This window comes from Macrobrachium rosenbergii, chromosome 2 (assembly GCF_040412425.1).
Source record: "Macrobrachium rosenbergii isolate ZJJX-2024 chromosome 2, ASM4041242v1, whole genome shotgun sequence".
NCBI classification, from domain to species: domain Eukaryota; kingdom Metazoa; phylum Arthropoda; class Malacostraca; order Decapoda; family Palaemonidae; genus Macrobrachium; species Macrobrachium rosenbergii.
In genome coordinates, this window is record NC_089742.1 from 57,561,771 (window position 1) to 57,583,451 (window position 21,681).

A 21,681-nucleotide genomic window follows, 5' to 3' on the forward strand; every position below is an offset into this window, starting at 1 on the left:
GTGATGTTTGCTGTAAGTTTCTGACGTGTTTGTGGTATGTTTTCAACTTGTGAGTGATATGTGTGCTTTAAATTTCTGACTTGTGTTTGTGACATGTATTCAACTTGTGATATGTGTACTGTAAGTTTCCGACTTGTGTTTTTGACATGTATTCAACTTGTTTGTTACATGTGTGCTATAAGTTTCTGACTTGTGTTTGTGACATGCATTCAACTTGTTTTTGATAAGTATGCAGTAAGTTTCTGACTTGTGTTTGTGACATGTAGTCAACTTGTTTGTGACATATATGCTGCAAGTTTCCGACTTGTGTTTGTGACATGTTTTAGTACGGACGCACCCTTAGCCGTAGAATGTCCGTTATTCAAATCAAATGAAGCTTTCATGGAAGGCGCACTGTGGATCCGTTGTCGGATTCGACGTTAATCAGTAGGCTGTAATATTTTTACTTCATGGTCTCACACATGGCAAGTGGATTAGATTGCCATAGCAGTGAATGCTTAATGCTGAATTAATCGCCAGTCAAGGCAACCTCAGTTAACAAAATTACAGATATGATTAGACAACTTTTGCAGGCGCACTATTAAACGAGCTATTCCGACAGCTGTGCTTCAAAACGTCCATTATAAACGCAATGCTATACTTGACATTTTATTCATGTGCCTAATTTCCTTATTCATGAGAAGCTCGCGTAATTCTGTCTTATCATGGCCAACGTATTATTATTGTTATCATTATCTTTATTAGGGTTATTACTGCTCTGATGAACACTTACTTCCACGAATTCATGGGCTCCATTATTTCTTTTTCCGTGTGGTAACGAGCGTATTTATCTTTTCACTCATTGTTAATTTTTTTTTATTTAAAGATTTTTATTAAGTTACTTTTGTCTCATTTGTGTTCTGAGTGGATGAGTATTTTCGGAAAATGTAGAATGGTTGGACTAGAAGAACCTTATTGTCTTCCATGGGAAATTAACAACATAATTGCATGTGTGGGAGCGCTCGCGAGGGCTGAAAAATTTGGAGTCCATTTGTTTGGAGTCTTAAGGACTGGCTCTCTCTCTCTCTCTCTCTCTCTCTCTCTCTCTCTCTCTCTCTCTCTCTCTCTCTCTCTCTCTCTCTCTCATCCAGTGATTAAACTGTACGTTTGTTTGAAGTCTTAAGAGTTCTCTCTCTCTCTCTCTCTCTCTCTCTCTCTCTCTCTCTCTCTCTCATCCTGAATGATTAAATGGTCCATTTGTTTGGAGTTTTAAGTGTTGGCTCTCTCTCTCTCTCTCTCTCTCTCTCTCTCTCTCTCTCTCTCTCTCTCTAATCCACAGTGATGAAATTGTCCGTTTGTTTGGAGTTTTAAGTCTCTCTCTCTCTCTCTCTCTCTCTCTCTCTCTCTCTCTCTCTCTCTCTCTCTCTCTCTCTCATCTAAAATGGTTGAATTGTCTATTTTTTGGAGACCCGAGTATTCTCTCTCTCTCTCTCTCTCTCTCTCTCTCTCTCTCTCTCTCTCTCTCTCTCTTGCGTATCCAAAATGATTAACTATTCTATCGTGATGTGTTTTACTCCATTTCCTGCACGTAACAATAGCCACTCACACGAGACTCCTGCTGTTTGTGTGCGGTTGTTTATTCGCTTGTGTTGGTTTATTTGTTTGTTTCTTTGTTTGTTCGCCTATTTGGTCTATGTCGTCATTTCGTTGTGAATTTAGGCTGCTCGGCTTCTACCTGCTCTTGATTGTGTCCCTTTGTTATTGAAGAGATAAAATTTGCGTACCGTTATTGTATACTGAATCATATTCCTAATGCTTTGTTTTTATGGAACATATATTGAATAGTTTCGTAAATGGTAATAGAGGTATTAGAAATAATTTTATTGTTAATATTTATTGATATCCTTTTTAAAATTATGCCGAAAGAAGTTTCAAAAGTAATTTTTTGGCAGATAGAATGCGTTTGGTTATACTAATATGGTTAAAAGATGGTATTTGCTTCAAGATTTCTGACTCTGAAGTAATTCTTTTGTTTACACCCCCTCTCTCTCTCTCTCTCTCTCTCTCTCTCTCTCTCTCTCTCTCTCTCTCTCTCTCTCTCTCTCTCTCTCCTCCCTTTGAGGGCTGAGTGATTAGAATGTAAATTGGAACGGAATCCTGGGATGCCGATGTCAGGTAGACGCTTTGATATCACGTCAACAAACACTGTGAGTGATGAAGTAAAGTGGCCACACAAGTATGCTGTTGGTAATAATAATAATAGTAATAATAATAATAATAATAATAATAATAATAATAATAATAATAATAGTCGTCCTTGCTTCTGATAACCTCCGTTCATTCGTGGGTAATCCTTAGCTTCTGTTCTCATTGGTTGTTAACTCCTTTGGCCTTTGGTTTAATTAAAGTAGTAGTAGTAGTAGTAGTAGTAGTATTCACAGGTAGTAATAATAGCACTGTCATGACATTTGTCGACCTTTAATGAGGTTGTGTCATTTAAAAATATTTTTGAATAAAATTGGGTACATGACAGTTCGTTCAAGCGTGATTTTAAAATTAAATGAAAACTACTGTACAGTGAATGTGGATGTCAAGTGTGATAGTATATCTTGAGCCGTTGATGAAGATATCACATTTGCTTACGTCCATCTCTCTCTCTCTCTCTCTCTCTCTCTCTCTCTCTCTCTCTCTCTCTCTCTCTCTCTCTCATGGAAAACTGTACTGTACGGTGAATGTTGATGCATTATATAATAGTACATCATGACCCTTTGACGAAAGTAATATATTTGCATTCATTCTTCAAATCACCCCCCCCCCTCTCTCTCTCTCTCTCTCTCTCTCTCTCTCTCTCTCTCTCTCTCTCTCTCTCGTGGAAAATGGACGGTATTGTCGATACAAAATGTAATAGTAGTTCTTGAGCTTTTGTGAAAGACATCACATTTGCTTTCATTCTTCCCACCACCTCTCTCTCTCTCTCTCTCTCTCTCTCTCTCTGTATTATCTCAGTGATTTTTTTTCTCGAGGTGATACTAGCTAGGAGATTGGCGAAGCTTCTGTTGATTGTAACGGAATTAGGAGATCTTGGAAGGATACGTCTCTCTCTCTCTCTCTCTCTCTCTCTCTCTCTCTCTCTCTCACGTGGAAAACTGACGGTATTGTCGATGCAAAATGTAAAGTAGATCTTGAATTTTTGTTAAAGACATCACATTTGCTTGCATTCTTCCCACCACCTCTCTCTCTCTCTCTCTCTCTCTCTCTCTCTCTCTCTCTCTCTCTATTATTTCAGTGATTTCTTTTGAGGTGATACCAGTATTAGCTATGAGATTGGGAAAGCTTCTGTTGATTGTAACGGAATTAGGAGATCTGGGAAGGATACGTCTCTCTCTCTCTCTCTCTCTTTCAGTGTATGGGAATTCGATCTTCATCAAGTCGTGATCCTTATGAAGAATTTGACCTTCATATTGGGTATTTAAATGTGATCTGCATTTGTCACTTGATACGCTTTGAAAGTAATTTAGAGATTACGAATAAGTAGAAAGCAATTATTAGGATTTATGCCCCATAGTTTTTCATAGGTCTCCTGTGACAATGTTGGCTTTGATGGTTTAGGTGGAGTTACATGCAGATTCAAGAGGGAATGTATATATATACTGTATATATATATGCATATATATACATTATATGCGTGTATATATACACATATATATATATGTGTGTGTATGTTGCGTAATAGTACTTGAAACACACACGCACACAAACACACACACATCTTAATCTTATATATATATATATATATATATATATATATATATATATATATATATATATATATATATATATATATATGTATGTATGTATGTATGTATATATATACACACAATATATATATATATATATATATATGTATGTATGTATGTATGTATATATATACACACAATATATATATATATATATATATATATATATATATATATATATATATATATATATATATATATATATATATATATATACAGTATATATTCAGGTGGCCGCCACGTCATTTAAACATTTTCTTGTAGTCATGAATTGATTTGATTGTTTTTTAAAGGTGACATTCTGCACTTCGAATAATTCATCAAATAAGTACTTGACTTTGCCCCTATCACATTGACGCCTTGCAGTCTCCCTTTTGCTCGTCTCAATTGTTGATTCTTTACTTGTTTGTTCCTATCGTATTTATTCATTCTTTTTCTACGGTTTGATTACCGTGCATTACTTATTTTACAGATATTTCATGTTTTCTTGTATATTTAGCTGGTCCGCTGGCATAGTGGTTAGTGCCGTGACATGCCACTGAGATGTCCGGGGTTCGTGTCTCTCCCAGGGCGATGAAAAATCACTGGCTCTGTACCATGATCAGTTACTGCTGCAGTGTGGGGTCTGCGGCGGGAGGTTGATACCAACATTCTTTAGAAGCTTGAATTTCTAGTCAGTGGCCCCTTTGGTGTGCTTGTTCCATGTGAATAGGTTTCATCTACTGAAATAATAATAGGATTATTTTCTTAAATTTAAACCTGTACCTTATACAGATACCAAGGAAAGTATATACTAAGTTCACTGTCATCTAAATGTCATTGTGAATTTGATTCCTTCTTAAACGTCAAACTCTGCCGCTGACAGACATTGAGATCAACCAGAGTAAGATGGCTTCTCCTTTAAGGTAGAGATTAACGTAAACGATGCAGCGTAGGCTGAGAGTGACTTCCGTTCCTCAAGTGGGGGCCCTCCCCCACCCCCCCACCAGGCCTCACCCCTCGGGAGAAGGGGAGTCCTGTGATAAGCTATAAGTGGTCTCTGGTTACAATCATCCACGGGTAACAAAGGAAAGGGATTGCCTTGCAGGGGAATCTGTCTGTTATAGGTGACACAAAGGCCATTATTATTGATCAAAGTGTTTTCCCTAGCTCTATATATATATATATATATATATATATATATATATATATATATATATATATATATATATACATACTGTATATATATAGTATATATAATATATATCTATGTATATATAAATGTATATATATATATATATATATATATATATATATATATATATATATATATATATATATATATATATATATATATATATATCCTGCCCTATGAGCCTACAAAGGCCCAGGAGGACTTTAACTTTTAAAATAAATATGTATGTATGTATGTATATATATACTGTGTATATACATAATCATACACTAGAGCTGCAGCTTTCGAATTCATATATATTACGTTAAACTTCACCCATTTGTAAGTCAAATCACAGATTGTATCACTGATACAATTTTGATAATTGTTTTCGGTACCTACGTAAGTAATGCCAATTAACTGACAGATTTACGTAAAATGCCGTGTCATCTTTAACACAGCATTGTAATTTTTCCTGGTATGTATTGGGAATATATATATTAGGAAAAATTATAATGCTCAGTGTCGAAGACCATATTCATTGCGACGGTAGTTTGCGTAAACCAATCAGTTGAATGATATTACGCAGTAGGTACCGGAAAAATTATAAAAATTGTATAAATGATGCAATCAGGAATTTGACGCAGAAATGGGTGAAATTTAACGTAATGCAGATTTTTTTTATTGGAAAGAGTGATTCTGTGCTCACACGTCTTTGCAATTACATCAACATCCTCATTATCATAATTGACTGTTGGTAATGCTGTTGAATATGTTACGTTAACCGTTGAGACCAGAATACTTCTTGCTCTTGGTCTTTCGTGAACCATAAGTCCTGAGTGAATAGCTTATAATACTACTCCCACGTTGAATATATAGACTAAATCACATTTTCTCGTGATATGCATGACTGGTAAATGGTAATGTAGCGGGCATGTGAATGAGAGAATAAGTTTCAACCCTCAAGCGGATTTGAACTCGCATCTGATGTGCTTTGAGTCATAAGATGATTACATTACCGACAACACCACAGGAGAATACTTTTCTCCCGCTTCGAAAATTACTGCTGCCCTCTGCCGGCTTAAAGCATATTTTCAGAGAAAGCTCTCCCGTCTGTTTCATGAGATGATATATATATATATATATATATATATATATATATATATATATATATATATATATATATATATATATATATGTATGTATGTATGTATATATATAATTTATATATATATATATATATATACAGTATATGAGTATATATATACTGTATATATATTAATGTTAATGTAACTGGTAATTAAATGAGAGATTAAGATTAAGAGCCCTCAAGTGATTTTACATACATCGAAGTTCAGGTCCACTTGAGAGATGAAACTAGAGCTCTCATTTAATTGTAAGGTTCATCAACATTTTATATATATATATATATATATATATATATATATATATATATATATATATATATATATATATACATTATCTCTCATTTAATTGTAAGCCAGCTTCATCAACATTTTTATATATATATATATATATATATATATATATATATATATATATATATATATATATATATATATATATATATATATATAGAGAGAGAGAGAGAGAGAGAGAGAGAGAGAGAGCTGCATTTTTCAATTTATGCTTGTAGGCATCAAGGGAAAGGCATTATACAATTTGAAGTTTATTCCTGAGGCCGACGTTTCACAACTACATTGTTGCATTTTCAGGGTTGAAAATATATACAGCAAGTTGACCGACTATGCATTGCTCAACTGAAGGCCCAGTTTGCCATATCGGTTCCTTTCCTTACCTTTTTTTTTTTTAATCGTTTAAATAGTCTTATTTTAGCTGCTGTCTGGGTAGGTCCTTCTTTTAGTGTCATGTTGTTTTAATAAATGTTTTTACACATAGTCAATAAATAAACAACTCTCTGTATATATTTTCAGCCTTTAAAATGCAACAGTGTAATTGTGAAACGTCAGCCATAGGAATAAACTTCAAATTGTGTAATGTCCTTTACAGGATGTTTATATATATATATATATATATATATATATATATATATATATATATATATATATATATATATATATATATATGTGTGTGTGTGTGTGTGTGTGTGTGTGTGTATATATATATATATATATATGGATATTTATATGTATATATATATATATATATATATATATATATATATATATATATGTGTGTGTGTGTGTGTGTGTATTAAGAGAAATTTGAAAAGGTTAAGGAATGGAAAAATATTAAGAAGGGATAAGGCTACCGGTGTCGTAAGTTGGTTTGATTATGTGGAGAGAATGGGGGACGATGAGCAGGTGAACGATTTTTTTTTATTCCGAAAGTAGCCAGAGAGAAAGTGAAAAAAAATAGTGCTGAATAGATGCGTGAAGTAGCTCATTTTATGGAAACGTTCTGCACAAGTGTTTCATCCTCGATTTACCACTCGGAATCAGGACTGAGACATTGACCCAGGGTCTTATACTTTTGTTTTGAGTAGTCAGTGATATAGTGAATAAAAGCATTAATATATAAGTATGCATAGTGACTACAATGCTCCGACCCTTACGTCTGTATTCTTTATTGCATTTCTTTTGCCTATCAAAGGCAAGACTTTGGCGAAAGGTATTGTCATTGCAAGGGGTTCGGCTCGCAATATCCAATGTGCCTTCAACTCTCATCCGATACATCCTTTGTTCGGCGCAGAAACTCGATACCGTATGTTGCCGTTGCTCTTTTTTTTTTTTATTCTATTTTTGTTTTCTTTTTATTTACCTCCGGGTACCTTAACCCTTTTTGCAATATGTTGCCTAGGCTGTAACAAAAATGTCGAACGGCAATATTTGAATTTGGGCCGGATTTTATGATTGTGACGCTTGTTTATAGGACTGATCCGATTGTTATAGAAAAAGCTGGCGTCGCTTTATTCTTTTTTTTATGGGGGGTGTAGGGGATAGGGGGCGTTTGGAAAGGGGGAGGGGGGAGGGGAATTGTCTCGCTCCGTTGTTTATTGAAAGATACGGCTGGATTTTGAACATGGCGTTTTCCGCCAGGGAATGAAAATTGCCATTTCACTTGCAATAGATTTGCTGTCGTTCGATTACGTCATTTAGACACATTAGAATTCCGAATAGATTTCCGCGTTTATTGTTTAATGCGAATGATAGGGATCCGTTGATATGAAATGGTGACGATTTCAACAAAATCAAAACGCTTGTCGTGATGGTAATATATACTATGTTCGTGTTTTAATCATGATTGTGGTTTGAAAGTTTAAGTAATAAACATGTCTTTCTACATATGTTATGTTATGTTAAAGCAGAACTACTATCTTCAGTAACGTGTTCGCCTCTCTGCAGCTGTTAATTATGGTCTTTCATCCATTTTCTGATTCATTCTTATTAAGCTAAGTTATTCCATCACTCCATTCGATTCCTTCTTCCTAGTGTAAGGTATTCCGGTACATTCTCTCTCTCTCTCTCTCTCCTCTCTCTCTCTCTCTCTCTCTCTCTCTCTCTCTCTCTCTCTCTCTCTCTCTCTCTCTCTCCTTTAATAGATAATTGAGAAATTCCATAATTTATGCCCAAACATTGGTTGGGCATTTGGAATTTAAGTTACAATGCTAAATATGGGTGTTATGTCTGTTCTGTAATTTCCTCAGTAAAGACTAAACGGTGTAATAATATAACTTTTCACTAACAAGTCTGCTGTTCACAGACAAAGAAATGTTCATGAATATTTTCAGTAACTTTTTTCACATATCTTTCTTTAATATATATATATGTACATACATACATACACATATATATATATATATATATATATATATATATATATATATATATATATATATATATATATATATATATATATTTCATTAGTTGAAATGGACTTTTATTTTGTGTTCAGAAAGGGGGGAATATTTGATACATTTCCAGAATTTTTGTGTCAATATGGATATTAGAATATACGAATTTATACATACATACATAGCCACACGCATACTTATTAATGTATGTATGCATATACAAACCTGAGTTCATATTTTTCGTCATAATCCTTTTCCTCTAGGAGGTGTTTGCCTGTCGGTTATCAGCAAGTATTTTGGGTGTGGTTGCTAGCCTTGCACCCAGCCGCACAAAGATGTTCGAGGGACATATTCACCAATGTGGTCTGACATTTCACGATGGTCAGCCATCCAGGCACTGGCCAGACCAAAAGTGCAGCTTAGCCTCGCTGAAGCGTTGTAGCAGTGATTGTTTTACTTTTTTTTCTTGATCCACCCCATGTAAGAGGGAGCGGCTTATATATATGTATATGTATATGTATATGTATATGTATATGTATATGTATATATATATATATATACAGTATATATATATGTGTGTGTGTGTGTGTGTGTGTGTGTGTGTGTGTGTGTGTGTGTGTATATATTTATATATATATATATATATATATATATATATATATATATATACTCTATATATATATATATATATATATATATATATATTATATTCATTTATATATATATACATACATATATACATATAATATATACAATATATATATATATATATATATATATATATATATATACATATATATATATATATATATGTATATATATATTATATATTCATATATTTATATATATATATACATACATATATGCATATAATATATATAGTTTAACGCTCAAGTTTTTTCCCCCCTCAGAGCTAACAAACGTCATCATTTTTTACAGTGGGATGGACGTTCTTCTTTAGTTCCTATTGGCGTATTTTATCTCGTAACTCTAAAGGATCAGTGTTTTAATATTGTAATTCCAAGAGCGAATGCAAATAGACTCGGAGTGCATACACATAAAAAAAATAGTTTTTTTTTTTTTTTGTTTTTTTTTTCAAGGAGAGAGATACTGAATTTATTCCTGTTTGTTCGAGTATTTTTAATGTTTTCGCGTAAAACTTTGCCCCCTGTTTTATGCCGGATTTGGTATTTTTATTTGCTTTGTAGTTTATGGAGGGAGGTCTAATCTTAGAGAGACGTCCATTTATTTGCGCATAAAAAAGAGAGCCGAGCGTTTTTCATTCTGATCTCGCGGTATTTCACGTGCGGGGATTCCATTCAGTGGAGTCTGACCGTGCGAGTTCAGGGATTTCTCTTTTCTGTTTCCATATGAATTTATCTTCATTTTGAATAATAAAAATGTAATATTAATACTGCGCGCCTCAGTATAAATACTGATTGCCATATAAGATAGATTCGTTCAGGGACACACATATATTAGGTTATTAAATACTTCCTCAGTAAATTTTTAAATTGTATACATGCAATATGTGTATTTATAGATAGTATGTGTGAATAGATATGATTATACAGTACACACACACACACACACACATATATATATATATATATATATATATATATATATATATATATATATATATATATATATATGTGTGTGTGTGTAGATAAATATATATATATATATATATATTATATATATAATATATATATATATATATATATATATATATATATATATATATATATATATATATATATATATATATATATATATTAGATACTTGTCACATGAAACTACTTTTTTAAAAAGTTATTTATTTATTTTTTAGTGTTCTTTTTATTTATTACGGCGTCAATAACCTAGGTGTTGTGACGCCAGTTTTAATAGCTATAATCAATCAGTCAATCAGTATTTATTCCTATAGATAATCCCACTATACGAGAGTACTCTTTCATTCGAAGGAAACCTGGACGCATTTCGCTTCTTCCTCCTTTTTTTTTTTGTAAACTTTTGTTTCCTTATTTGTTCCCGGACACATAAGATCCACTTCTGGCGGGGTACCTTTTTCGAAAGTTACGGTCTGTGGCATATGCCACAGTTTGTCTTCGTCAGCTGTTCTCAGACTTCTTTTTCTATCTCGAACTCGGTATTTCCCCTGTCCTTTCAAATACTATCTTTCTTTTTTTTTTTTTTCAAGGAAGCTGAAATGCAGTGGTACGTGTGTAGGTATACTGCTGGAGACCAGAGATTAATTTATTCTTGCTGACGGAAATCCAGGAAATAGTATTTAGAACTGTTCATACCTCTTGTATAGTTAATGACCTAAGAGTATTTAGAACCGTTCATACCTCTTGTATAGTTAATGACCTAAGAGTATTAACAACCGTTCATACCTCTTGTATAGTAAATGACCTAAGAGTATTTAGAACCGTTCATACCTCTTGTGTAGTTATGACCTAAGAGTATTAAGAACCGTTCATACCTCTTGTGTAGTTAATGACCTAAGAGTATTAAGAAACGTTCATACATCTTGTATAGTTAATGACCTAAGAGTATTTAGAACCGTTCATACCTCTTGTATAGTTAATGACCTAAGAGTATTAAGAACCGTTCATACCTCTTGTATAGTAAATGACCTAAGAGTATTTAGAACTGTTCATACCTCTTGTGTAGTTAATGACCTAAAAGTATTTAGAACCGTTCATACCTCTTGTATAGTTAATGACCTAAGATCATTTAGAACCATTCATACCTCTTGTATAGTTAATGACCTAGTATTTAGTACCGTTCATACCTCTCGTATAGTTAATGACCTAAGAGTATTTAGAACCGTTCATACCTCTCGTATAGTTAATGACCTAAGATCATTTAGAACCATTCATACCTCTCGTATAGTTAATGACCTAAGAGTATTTAGAACCGTATAGTTAATGACCTAAGAGTATTAAGAACCGTTCATACCTCTTGTATAGTTAATGACCTAAGAGTATTTAGAACAGTTCATACCTCTCGTATAGTTAATGACCTAAGAGTATTTAGAACCGTTCATACCTTTTGTATAGTTAATGAACTACGTGATCCGGAAGAAATCCCTAGTCAGACCAGCAAGAGACGCCGTTGAACAGAATGAGTACAGTATTATTATGGATGTTATGGTCATGGTGCAGGTCTGGAAGGTGCTTCATTGTAGAGCTTTAGTCGTCGTCTGAGGCAGAGATTCATAGCTCCTCGTCTGATGGTTTTAAAGAAGGATCAAGGGTCTGGCCTTTCGCCAAGGAATAAAAAAAAAAGTTCTGGTTCTTCCTCCCAATTAAGGCAAGGAATTTTAATTTTTATCATTATACAATGCATGGTCCCTTTTTCATGGAATTGAAAGTAATCAAGTATACACGGGATATTCTGACATTTTGGATCCTATTTCTTGGGTTCAGAGTTTCGTCTAGTAACAAACACGCTCACCTCTATCTGCAGTCACGAAGAAACTTGAAGATTATGGTATTTTTTCTGTGATTCTTTTTTTTTTTTTTTAGCTTACTATCGTGATTTTCATTTGAATATATAAACTCTTTCTTCACGTCAGTTAATATTGGAACTTAACGATAGCTTACTATCGTTATTTTCATTTGAATATATAAACTTTCTTCACATCAGTTAATATTGGAACTTAACGATAGCTTACTATCGTTATTTATCTTTGTATAAGGGCTTGATTAACGATAGCTTGCTATCGTTATTTATCTTTGTATAAGGGCTTGATACTCGCATGACTGTATAAACTCCCTTTCTATTCATTAGTTAATATTGGAACCTAGCAATAAAATGGCATCCATTTTGTGGGGAGTACTGAAATCTAAATAGCAATAAAATCCTGATTATTATGTTCGCTGCCATACTTTAAACAGACAAGTGACAAATCCATTGGTGGAACGCAATGTTTATTCTGTGTACGTACCGTTTGGTTTTGTATGTAAATTGAGAGGCAGCCCAAATCTGGCCCACCCTTTTAAAACTTCAATCTTGTCATTGGATATGCATCTTTAAACCATTCGTATTCCGTGCAGAGCAAGTGCATGATTTTTTTGTTTTTGTGTTTTGGTTCTTTTTGTTCAAGGGACTTTGTACCGATAAGCTTTAATGCCTTACCTTGACTCCAGTACATGCACTCAGTATATGTGTGTGTGTTTGTGTATGTATATATATATATATATATATATATATATATATATATATATATATATATATATATATATATATATTGTTTTGTGTGTGTGTATGTCTGTGACATATTTCCTAAGAAGTTTGGCCTCTAAATATAAGAGCAGAGCCCCATTACACAACGATATTTCACTGTATAGCCGTCCCTTGGGCTGAATAGAGGGCAATTATTCCTCTGATAGAAAAAGTTCGAAAGAAAGTTTGCTGATGTATAACTGAAAATTCGGTAACTGCCATACATCTTCCAATATTTATTAGAAGGTTAAAAGGCTTAGTCTTTGTTTCGTTTCGGGGAAATTTACGCTTGAATAGATAGCAGAACGTGGACTAGACTCTCTCTCTCTCTCTCTCTCTCTCTCTCTCTCTCTCTCTCTCTCTCTCTCTGTTGTTCTGAAGATACCGAATCTTTCGCCGTTTTTGTACTGTAGGATTCCTCTTTTCTCTCTCTCTCTCTCTCTCTCTCACCGAATCTTTTTCCCGTTTCTGTACTGTAGGATTTCTCTCTCTCTCTCTCTCTCTCTCTCTCTCTCTCTCTCTCTCTTTCTGTTGTTCTAAAGATACCTGAATCTTTCTCCCGTTTTCTCAACTGTGATTCTCTCTCTCTCTCTCTCTCTCTCTCTCTCTCTCTCTCTCTCTCTCTCTCTCTCTCTCTCTCTCTTTCTGTTGTTCTAAAGATACCGAATCTCTCTCCCGTTTTCTCAACTGTACGATTCCTCTCTCTCTCTCTCTCTCTCTCTCTCTCTCTCTCTCTCTCTCTCTCTCTCTCTCTCTCTCGCCGTCACCGGTTCCCAGGAGAAATCTAACATTTATGAGAAAACTTGAATTTTCTGCATTGTAGAAGGATAATGGTGGAATGCTTAACATCTCTTTTCGCATTCCGCTCTCTTCTTCGCCATGTGCTTTTGTGTTATTGACAATTGTTCCTAATCCCCGGGAGGTCTCCAGTCCAGAGGCCAACGAAAGCAAACGTTAAAGGGTCATTTACGCTCCCTCAAATGTTTCACCGTAAGCGCCGCACAAAAGAGTGCCCTTGATGCTTGCTTTTATGCCTTTTGATTTTATTTTTCGTTTTTACAAACGTTAGAGAGAGGGGGACCTGAAAGGAAGGCCTGATGATGGGGGATTATAATGTTCGCGGCATTTTAAATGTGGAAGATAAAAATAGGGTGGGTCTTCGGACTTAATGTATTAAGAGAGAGCTTGCTGTGTTGGAATTCGGGGAGCTAGCCTAGATCTCTGCACTTGAAAATGCTTGTGCATTTGCGCGAGTATATATATATATATGTGTGTGTGTGTGAGACAAGAGAGAGAGAGAGAGAGAGAGAGAGAGAGAGTGTTGTGTGTGTTAGAGAGAAAAAAAGAGAGAGAGAGAGAGAGAAAGTGTGTATGTGTATGTGAGTGTGTTTGTGTGTGTGTGAGAGAGAGATAGAGACAGAGACGAGACAGAGACAGAGAGAGAGTGTGTGTGTATATGTTTGTGTGTGTGTGTGTGTGAAGCGAGGGGAGAGAGAGAGAGAGAGAGCGAGGAGGGAGGTAGAGAGAGGGAGAGTGACAAGGGGGAAATCGTTCAGTGGTGAAAAGGAAAACAGTGCATGCTTTCGTGCGTGCGTGTGCATGTGTATGTGTGTGTGTGTGTGCGTGTGTGACTCTAAGGAGAGAAGAAGTGAAAGTATGGCTTTGTTACAGTTCATGGACAATAACAGGCCAAAGGTTGAAGGGGAAATTTTCGTGTCTGGCTCAGAGGCATTGTGTGTTGGAAATCCACGTGGGGGGCGGGGGAGATGGGACGGGGGGAGGGGAAGGGGTAGGGGAAACGGTGCCTGACGTGTTAATACCACTGCCTTATCATCGGCGGCCTCGGCAAATGTTTATTCTTCTAATTACGGCGGACCATAAACGCGGTCGCTTGTTTGCTGGCATCCACAAGGAATCTTTTTTTTTAGGCAGGAAATGACCTCCGATCATGAGGAGATTTTTTTTTTCCTCATCATATTGTCAGATTCTTCGTGTGTGCGCGAGCATTTTGCATATGCATTCGATGTTTGCTTATAGATGCGTTATATAACATGATGAACCTTACAAAAAAAAGTATACCTTAGTTTTACCAGACCTCAGCTTACAGTGTTGCCAAAAGCTCGGTACCTTAAAGGCTTGACTGGAATATTTTCACAGATATCCGTCGAGACATCTCGTTTCCTCTTTGCTGCGGATAATACAAATTTGTCTTGGCCATCATTTTATTTTACTCCTTGTAACAGCAAATAAAAATAAATACTGCAGCTGTCAGTTAAAGTTTTCGACGACAAAACTCACGAACTCTAGCATTTATATGCAATTCTTATATCGGTTGAGCGATTATATTGTCTAATCGTTTAAAGTTGCCTTAGCATAATGAATTTTATTATTGATTATAATATGCAATATTTATATATGTGTGTGTATATATATACATACATATATATATATATATATATATATATATATATATATATATATATATATATATATATATATATATATATATATATACAGTATATATTTTTGAGTGGTGACGAAAGTCACATCATATCACAGGAAACGAAAATGGTGAACGTCTTTAAACGCCTTGACCGATATTCTTGTTACTTATTGTTGAGTCCAGGAAAAGAAACAAAAGGAAAAATATGAGGAGAAAACAACTGCATGTGACCTCATTGTTAGATGCTTGAGACCTTGGTTGCGTGGATCAAGGTCTGAGCAAAATATCAAGAGAGATTGTCTGGCGTTTGCCAGACTAATACTGGATAGTGGGAAAGTACTGTACACTCCGTTCCAGGGAGAAATGAAGAACACTGGATTATTTCTGTATATATAAAAAGTTATCAAGAGACGTACGGGGATTATTATGGTACTTGTTTGTTTGGTATTAATGGGAATCGTTTATGTATGAATACAAACATTTTATATATGCGTGTGTGTTTGTATATATATATATATGTATGTATGTATGTATGTATGTATGTATGTACAAGTATATATATATATATATATAAATACAAGTATTCGTATATAAATAAAATAAAAAATATATGTATATATATGTGTTTGTGTATGTTTGTGTATGCTGCTGAAAGTGCAGGTTCTGGCAGAGAATAGTTCAGTTTTATTTATATGATTCGTGGTGGTCGAATTATTGCGACGTAGAGTCAAGTTAAGACATAAGGAAACACTAGTTTGTCTTAAGGGCAGTTATCAAACTACCTCACCACAAGATACCCGCAGTGCAGAGTGCTAGCCCTCTTCCCCCTCTATACCTCCTCACACCCCCTCCTCTCCGAACACCCCTGAACACACACACACATTCACACACACACTCACTCACAATATAAGCACACTGTACAATAAGAGACATTTGACTAATACCCTGAGGTGGCTGTGGATCAATCAACCTTCCATTTGCACTTTGGCAGAATTTTCAAAGAACAAAGAAATAACTCAACTTTTTCCCAGTGCAAGGAATTGCATACCTCTTCCTTTCTCTTTTAACTTGATAATTTATTCAGGAGCATGAGTACTACAATCTCCCGGTGGAGGGAGACAAGACTTACTGTAAACTATTAAGTCTCAAACACTTAAGAAGATCAGTTAGTCTTCCATTCATGATAACAGAATACCCTTCCTAATGGAGTTTTGTGGATGGCTTATTGACACTTATCTTTCTGTCCTCTTTCATTTCTTAATCCTATAACCTTTTCCTTATTTGCTTTTGGCAGGTTTACCCATTTCATTACCAATGTATCATTTACTCTTTTTTTTCAGTATACAATATTATATTAGTCTCGTTACTCTTTTTTTCAGTATACTATATTATATTAGTCCTGTTTAACGATGTTTTTCGGTCTCAGTTTTCAATGTATACAAAACAGAAATAAAGGGGATTTCAAGGTCATAGAAATAGGTAGGAAACTAGGATATGACTTTATTCTTTAATATATTATGCAAAATGATGACTTGGAAGGAATCTAAACAAAAAATGCAGCAAAATAAAAATAAAAAAGGTATTAAAAGCGAGGGCAAATGAATAAAAAAGTTATAAGATTCTCGTACCAAGAACAACAACAAAAAAGAAAACATATTGCTGGATATAATTTACTCTACGTGGAGAAATGGATAAAAATGCAAGGACCTCTGTATTAATAATGTAAAGAAGACACAGGAAATAGATTCCAAAGAAGACACAGGAAATAGATTCCAAAGAACACACAGGAAATAGATTCCAAAGAAGACACAGGAAATAGATTCCAAAGAACACACAGGAAATAGATTCCAAAGAACACACAGGAAGTAGATTCCAAAGAACACACAGGAAATAGATTCCAAAGAAGACACAGGAAATAGATTCCAAAGAAGGCACAGGAAATAGATTCCAAAGAAGACACAGGAAATAGATTCCAAAGAAGACACAGGCAATAGATTCCAAAGAAGGCACAGGAAATAGATTCCAAAGAAGGCACAGGAAATAGATTCCAAAGAAGGCACAGGAAATAGATTCCAAAGAAGGCACAGGCAATAGATTCCAAAGAAGACAGGAAATAGATTCCAAAGAAGGCACAGGCAATAGATTCCAAAGAAGGCACAGGCAATAGATTCCAAAGAAGACACAGGCAATAGATTCCAAAGAAGACACAGGAAATAGATCCCAAAGAAGACACAGGAAATAGATTCCAAAGAAGACGCGGGAAATAGATTCCACGAAGAAAATATCTTTTGCAAGACCTGAATTGAGTGATATAAGTGAATCAGTGCGAGGAATCAGAATTCGCGTTATTAAAAATGAAAATATACAATAATCATATTTCATAGATTTCTATTGGCCACTTGCGTGACCATGGGTTATCTTGACTGTGAATTGTAAGTAATACTTTAGACTTTATGGACTCAAACGGAATTCTATTTGTTCAATAACTCTCGCGATTTTTCTGGTCAAAATAATATAATGTTGAGACCACTTCGGTTTTTTGCACAGCTTTGGATTTACGGTTTCACTGTTCTTGACAGTTTCTGGTTTATTGTGTGACGGATTTTAACATAATTTCTGATGTTCTTTTGCTTGTGGCAAGAACATGCGGTGATCTGTCATACGGGTGATAATCGCCTTTACTTTGTTTCTTCTTTTGTCGAGATAGATAGATAGATAGATAGATAGAATATGGAATTGAGGCCAGAGGCTAAGCGCTGGGACCTATGAGGTCAGTCGGCGCTGAAACGGAAATTGACAGTAAGAAGGTCTGAAAGGTGTAACAGGAGGAAAACCTCGCAGTTGCGCTTCGAATAAATTGTTAGGAGAGGATGGAAAGTAAGGTGGAAGAAAGGGAATATGAACGGAGGTACAGTAAAAGGAATGAAAGAGGTTGCAGGTGGGGGCCGAATGGACGCTGTAAAGAATTTTACGTAATGCCTATAGTGCACCACGTTCGGTGCACTGACGACAATACCTCCCTACAGGGTTCTTTTATTGGTTACTCATATGCAAAACGTAATTTTGCTCCTATAAACAAGCAATCGTGAATACAAGATGCGTATACTGCTGCGAGAGGAACATCAGAACAATAAGAATGCGTTTCTTAGACATGTAATCTGTTTTCATTCTTTTAGCAAATAATCTTGACGTGGATGATGACACAAACTTTAGGAACAATTACGATTTGAAATTTTAGCGATAGCCATGGGTTTCCAAAAATCTTGAAAGTTCTCATGCTTGAATGTATTATTAATTGCTAAGCAAGACATGTATTTTAGAACCACAAACCGGCAGAGATTAATAGATACAGTGAGTCATACCATTATAACTTTCAGATTCATTTCAGGAGTTATTCACACTTCCGATATCGTGTTCTTTAATTCCAAAAATATTATAACTTCAGGACATATTACACAGATGAGGGCGCTTTTGAAACCTGGGATTTCACATTCACAGTTTCATCTCCGTAACAAGAATTTCTAAACTCAGTTCGATTGTGAAACTGCTGCGATCAGCAACCAGTCATGGTTACTGAGCAGCGATCCATCTAGAAGGGCAAGGGTGGTTTAAGCAGCTCTCAATCTAATTTCAGGTGTCATTGCATGGACGTAGCGCCATTGTTTATTTCTTAGCCTGTGCTTTCTTTGACTCGATTAGTAGATATCACCACAACACGTGCTGATGCTGGTTTATTGTAATCAGCAAAAGATAACAAGTATAAAATGCGCCGAAGTTTCTTCGGCGCAACCGAGTTTTCTTTACAGCCCCTACAGCGTATAATCAAGGCCACCGAATATATATGTCTTTCGGTGGTCTCGGTTTAAGGCTTTATGAGCCGCGGCCCAGGGTACTTTAACCAATGCCCTGTGGTGATCTATCCTACGTCGTTGCCAGAATTACGATTATGGCTAACTTTAACCGTAAATGAAATAAAAACTACTGAGGCTAGATGTGTTGGATGAATGGAGGGTGGATGATCAGCATACCAGTTCGCAGCCCTCTAGCCTCAGTAGTTTTAAAGATCTGAGGGCGGACAGAATAAAGTGCGGACGGACAGACAAAACCGGCTCAAGTCAAGAACGTGGCCGAAATGACATCCCTCTTTCTTACCTTGTTGTTTGGTCTGTGCTGTCTGAACTGGCCTTTTTAAGGTCTTTCTTTTACCATGATTAGACAGACAGTCTTTTTGGGGTGCGCTTTTGAAGATTGGTTCGTGACCAAATACTGCCGTGGTCTGATTGGTAATGCATGGTCTCATTGGCTTGGCCTTACAGCCATGGCACCGTCAAAATGACAGAGGCAGTGGTGTCTACGACACCCAGATGCAAGAAGGTGGTGTTGTTCGGAATGATTTCTGATTCAGAGATCTCACTCAAGTAATTATAGCGAAAATGTAATAGGAAAAGCGACATATAGAAAGGATATTGGAAGTGTAAGGACCTGTTGGAGTAACAATATCTATGTCTATACATTTGGAATAAATTTCATAATTAACATTTTGTTAGATAACGCTAATATGTATGTATATATATATATATATATATATATATATATATATATATATATATATATATATATATATATATATATATACATATACATAGAGAGAGAGAGAGAGAGAGAGAGAGAGAGAGAGAGAGAGAGAGAGAGAGAGAGAGAGAGAGCGGAATTAAAACTGTTAGGGAAAAATTTAAAGGAAAGTGCTATTTCATTGTCAATGTGTTATACACGCCTAAAGAAAAATGGGTGGAGTATAAAGTTGAGGTTTACAATGCCCAACCACATTTTATATATATATATATATATATATATATATATATATATATATATATATATATATATATATATATATATATATATATATATATATATATATATATATATAAGCCCCATAATAAAAGATGTCGAATAAAAAAGGCTGAGAGATAAACTTGAACTTTTTACTTTTTACTTTTTTCCTTGCTGAAGATTTTTAGATGGCAATAAAGAGTTTATGGCTTGGGAGAGTAGGTCGTTGGAAAATAATTTTGGGTTCTAAAAAACGGTTCGTCTTTTATTTACATTAGTGCACATGATACTTTCAACGTTTACATCATCTGAGATGATGGTTGTTTCTATATGATCATAATGCGATAATAATAATGCTGACGATAATGAAAGGGATAGTAATAGTTTTTTTTTTTATTATCATATTGATAATGTTAATAATGCTGACAGTAATAGTACTGATAGTAGTGATAGCGAAGATATTATTATTATTCTCTCCAATTAAAGAAACTCCCTTAAATTTCTGAAATTTATGATGATAATAATGCTGACAATAATGAAAGGAAGAGTAATAGTTTTTATCATAAAGGTAATGTTAATAATGCTGAGAATAATAGTAGTGATAGAGCAGTGATAACGAAGATGATAATGCTATTATTATTCTGCCCAATTAAAGAAACTCCCTTAAATTTCTTTTACACGCATAAAATAAAAGAACAGAGGCGAAATGTGCCAATGTCTTTTATCAGCGGAAATCGTCTGCGGCAGGATCGCGACGGTGATGACAGCGAAATCGCAAGACCGCCCCCCCCCCGGCTTGGGGGAGGGGTTGAAAGGGAGGGCCTAGGAACCTAATTCTCGACTGTTGGGGGATTGGTGGGACCCTTCGTCTGGATACGGGGGCGGGGTGGGAAGGGGAGGTTTTGCTGGGAATGAGGGAGATTGGGGAAAGGACGGGCCAACGACTATGCTGATTGACTAACTTTGATGACTGATGATGTGAAATGGGGCTGGGTTGATTCCCCTGCTGTCTTTTGGAGTTATGAGACAGACAGACAGACAGACAGACAGACAACCACACACACACACACACACACACACACACACACACACACACACACAGACAAGCGCGCGCGCGCAGAGGGTGTTAAATTTAGAAAGACAGAGAAATTCTAGGTGAAGTGCATAATGCGAGATTGAAAATTTGAGAAAATGGTTAAATAGGTCTCTCAAGTGACAAGCGATTTCCAAAATAGCCGATAGATATGTAGATAGAATTATATATATACTGTAGATAGATAGATTGAGATAGATTTATATATATATATAGACAGATAGAGATAGATTTATAGATAGACAGATAGATAGATAGATAGATAGAGGGTGAGAGTTTAAATTGGCGGTTTGAAAGATAGATGAAAGTTATTTT